Here is a 4,892-nt window from a genome sequence, read left to right as displayed (position 1 = left end):
ATTTATTGTGGGGTTTTTTTCAGTGGGTGGAGACTAATGTCTAAAACCATAACTTCTTGTTACCATCATTATGTAAGGATGATAAAAATGATGTAATACTAATACATTGAATGGGTTGATATAAGTTAAAAGATACTTAAAATGGTCCATAAAAAGGAGAAAGTTAATTACTTATGGTCTTATAGTCTGTGGTCTGTAGATCGGTAATCCATTGCTTTTTGGGTAAAAGAGGCTAAAGAGATTAATAGGATAAAAGACGATCTGTGTTTAAAATGTTGTTTTATTTAACTTCTATAACATTTTGGGGAAATGCACCTTCAATTTCAATATGCAGTGTTTGCTTGTTTACATAAGTTCACTTTCTTTTTGCTGTAAGCAAATTCTTTTTCGATCTGTTATCGATTGCTAATGCCTCATTCAGCCTGTGTACGAACGTGTGGCTTACGTTCGTCCATTACAACATTGGACTTGACTGAAGTTACATCATGTCCGTGTCGTACTTTCTATTTCCTCTTTTACAGAGGCGTAACATTTGGAGGCACCGCTGGGATAGTGTGCCGCGTGGTTCAGCGTCTACAACAGATGTCCCCAGCCGTCACACATCCCTTTTAAACAACCCAGGACATCAGGAGCAGGTGGCGAATCAGCGACAGTGGGATTCCGATTGTCTTGGGCAGCTTGCATGTGATCTGAGGTATTTCTGCATACCAGGAGAGCTGCTACTACTACCCAAAGATTGAAAGGGTACCACTTCACTGCTAGCACACACACTCAGATGGAAAGATGGAGTCGACAGGGTTAGAGGAGTTACAGCTTTAAGTAATAAGGGCGTTGTGTCTGTTGCCCCGAGAAAGTTTGGTGGAGCTGTGTGACTATCTAATCATTGCCGGAGCAGAGTTTGAACATGTTACCAACAAGGGCCGAACTGCTCTCATCACACTAATTTCAAACCACATACAGAGAGGAGAGCTAGAAAAGCTTGAAGATAAAGGTATGGCTGACTTACTCCATCTTCAAGACAAAATTTCTGAGCTCCAGATAGCTGGTAAAGCTTGCACATCAAAACAAGTAGGCGAGCAACAGGATGGGGAGGAGGAAAGAATATTGGAGGGAATTGAGGCCTTGCAGCTTCAGTTAGCAAGAGCACAGAAACAGAAGGAGGACAATAAGCCAGAGATGAAAGGAATTAAAAGCATCATCCCCACTAGGCAGTCACCACAGAGTGCAGTCCACAGTCCTGCACCTCACCCATGGCACAAGGACTTTAAGATAGCTGGCCAAATCGTTGAGCCCGGTCAGAAAGACAAGCTGACGTTTTCAAGCTTAGCACGTCAAATTGAACATGGCTTAAGCAAGGGGTTTCCCGAACTTGAGATAGTAGATGCAGTGATAAGAGCGATATCGCCAGGCATGCAACTCCGCAGCTATTTAGAGGGCAAAACCAACCTGACCTTACCCACACTGAGGCGAATACTCCGATGTCATTATCAAGAGAAAAGTGCCACCGAACTTTATAAGCAGTTGACCTCAGAGGTGCAGGGCATCAAAGAAACCCCACAGAACTTCCTTATTTGCACTTTCGACCTGAGACAAAAGATTTTGTTCGCTTCGCAGGAATCTGAGTCAGGTCTCCAATATGACCCTGGGTTAGTGCAGAAGATGTTTCTTCACACCGTGTTAACTGGCCTGCAGAATGACAACATCAGGCGGGATCTTCAGCCTTATTTGGAGCAAGCTGACATCTCTGATGAACTGTTGCTTGAGCGAGTGAATATAGCATGTGCTTATGAGACCGAGAGGCAGAACAAGAAAAAATTGTCAGGACAACAAAGACCTGTTACCATCCATTCAGTCCAGTCCAGCGATGCTCCTGCTGAAAAGAATGAAAACCCACCAACTCAACAAAAGTCTAAAGTTTCCCCAGCTGTTCTTTCCCAGCTTGAGGAAATTAAATCTGAGATGGCTCTGTTGAAAGATCTTAAAGCTGAAGTGTCTCACATTAGGGAGTCCATGCAACAGCCCCAGCACATGCCTAGACAGCCACCGCCAGCAGGGGGGGCCGATGGCGCATCAGGACTGCAATTCTCAGGTCAGCAGGTGCAGGATCCGGCACAGAGATACTGGTTTACTGCGGGCCCCCGACACGGAGGAGGAACTGCTCAGTATCAGCAAAGGTTTGCCCCACAGCCCAACTTCCCCCCATCAAATCGTAGCCAAAGGAAAAAAAAATTTGGTTGGGACAGGGAGTGACCAGTAACGCAGCAATGTCCCAGCAATGTGCGCATTCGGGACAGAGGGGTAAAGGACTAATCCTGAAGCAATGTGCATCCTGTAAGAAAGTGCTTTACTGTTCTATGCCATGTCAAGTTGATAATTGGGCAGCACACAAAAGAGAATGTCAAGCACTCCCGTGTATGACTACAAACACCACTCCAAAGAGGGACAAAAGGGCTAAAAGGGCGCCATTAGTAGGGGGAAAGCACATGGTTGATTGCCTCATCCAAGGCCAAAGTGTTCGGGCTTTGTGGGACTCAGGCTCCCAAGTGACCATAATTGATGAGCGATGGAAAGGAACACACCTGCTAGATGCAAGACTAAGAGACATAACAGAAATTCTGGATATAACACAGACTTTCGACATACAGGCAGCAAATGGGGAGAGCATGCCAAACACAGGTTGGGTTGAGGTAACTTTTAGATTAGCTTCAGGGGCTGCATCCAACACAGAAGTTATTGTCCCCACACTTGTAATGAAGGGTGGTAAGCTTGTTCAACCTATCATTGGGTCTAATGTGATTAGGATTATTATAGACAGTGAACTGAAACAGTCAAACACCACTGACAGGGAAGGGTTAAGTAGAACAGTAAGGGCAGCCTTTCCAGGCCAAGCAGTGGCTTTTGTAGAGCAGGTAACTGCTGTTGTAGAGCAAGTTAGCACCACACCAGTGGATGAGTATATAGTCAAGACAAAAAGGGAGCGGGTTAACATACCAAAACGCACATCAGTCAGATTTGAGTGTCATGTAAATATGGATTCCCCACATGAAGACAACATACTTCTCTTCGAGCCGGATGTGAACCCCCGCTGGACAGAGGGACTCGAACTAAGTGACATGCTCATAAAAGTGAATAAGGGCAGAAAAAAACCCTCTATTACTGTAAGCGTGCAGAACGTTACAGATCATGACATGATGTTAGCAGGGAAAACTGTAATGGGGACTGTCCAGCAGGTCCAAGCAGTCTACCCCGCCTCCATACTAGAGGGGTCCCGCCTTCCACCTTCAGCTACAACAAATCACATCAGAGCTGAAAAGGATCAGACTACAGGCAATGTTTGGGATACACCTGTGGATCTGGGCCACCTCAGTGAGCCAGAACGTGCGGTAGTTAATAAGATGTTACGAGAGGAGTGTGCCTCCTTTTCAAGAACAGAGGATGATATTGGTTGTATAGAAAAACTTCAACTCAGCATCTCCCTGAAAGACACCGAGCCTGTCGCAAAAGCATACCTCTCTGTACCTAAGCCACTTTACAGGGAAATGAAGGACTACTCTAATTACCTCATCGCTCAGGGTTGGGTGGAGAAGTCTAACTCACCGTACGCATCACCAGTCGTGTGCGTTCGAAAAAAGGATGGGAGTCTCTGACTGTGTATAGACTTTCGTGAAGTGAACAGAAAGACCCTCCCTGACCGCCAGCCTATCCCTAGAGTGCAAGATATAATGGATGGCCTAGGAGGAAACTCATGGTTCTCTCTTTTGGATCAAGGGAAAGTGTACCATCAGGGCTTTATGGCGAAGGAGAGCAGACCCATAACCGCTTTCGTCACACCATGGGGTCTCTATGAGTGGATCAGAATCCCCTTTGGCCTGATGAATGCTCCAGCCGCCTTTCAGCGCTGTATGGAAGAATGCTTGGAGGGGCTGAGGGATGAGATCTGTATCCCATATTTAGACAACACCCTGGTCTTCAGTAGAACCTTTGAGGATCACGTTGAGAATGCGAGGACAGTGCTACAGCGGCTACTGCAGCACGGGATAAAGTTGAAACCAAGTAAGTGTGAAGTGTTCAAGCGTGAGGTCCGCTACTTGGGTCGCATCGTGTCTGCTGAGGGCAGTAAGATGGATCCAGCTGACACAGCGGCTGTTAGGGCTTTAAAGGGGACATATCATGCTAAATCCACTTTTTTAGCCCTTAAATGCATTTTGCTGTATATTTGGAGTGTTTAGAAGTACAGAAAAGTTGAAATTATTCTCTTCAGGTGCTTCGTTGATATCTTTATATTCTGTTTTGGTCATATTTTTCAACCTGTTCCGATTTTTCTGTTCTCTATGACGTTTTTTGAACTATTACGTCACAGTATTTGCAGCGGAACTGCCAAATAAGGACATCGACTTCCGGCCCACCACTTCGAGCAATCCGCCATTTTTATTTCTCGCTGCAATTTTGTAGTCCAAGCTAAAGGATGTAGAAGTTACGAGAGGGTAAGTTAAAATGTTCGGTTGTTGGCTGTAGTAACCCACACGCTTCATTACACCGTCTAATGTAGATGAACTGCCGCGCATGTTTAACTGAAAGAACGAGTAGAGAGAGAGAGACCCGGTCGCGCGCGCGCGCACTCTCTCTCTTCGGAGCCAGGCGAAAGTGTAAACAAGACTTCACCATCTCTAAACTAGACGCTGTCTTGCTCTCTCTCCCTCGCACATATTAATCAAAATAAATCGACACGGTGGTAAAAGGTCGGAAGACCAAAGTTTCATGTGTAAATACAGTAACACACCATTGCGATACATCCATATGAAGACGTTGTTCTGCAGGTTCGTCGTCTTCATTTTCATCTCGCTCCGGCTCCGACTCTGGCTCGAACATGTAAGGCTGGCTGGACAAGTCTT

Source organism: Leuciscus leuciscus (assembly GCF_965113295.1).
Source record: "Leuciscus leuciscus genome assembly, chromosome: 15".
Lineage (NCBI taxonomy): Eukaryota > Metazoa > Chordata > Actinopteri > Cypriniformes > Leuciscidae > Leuciscus > Leuciscus leuciscus.
The sequence above is the reverse complement of the archived record's forward strand: the minus strand, read 5'-3'. Positions refer to the sequence as shown.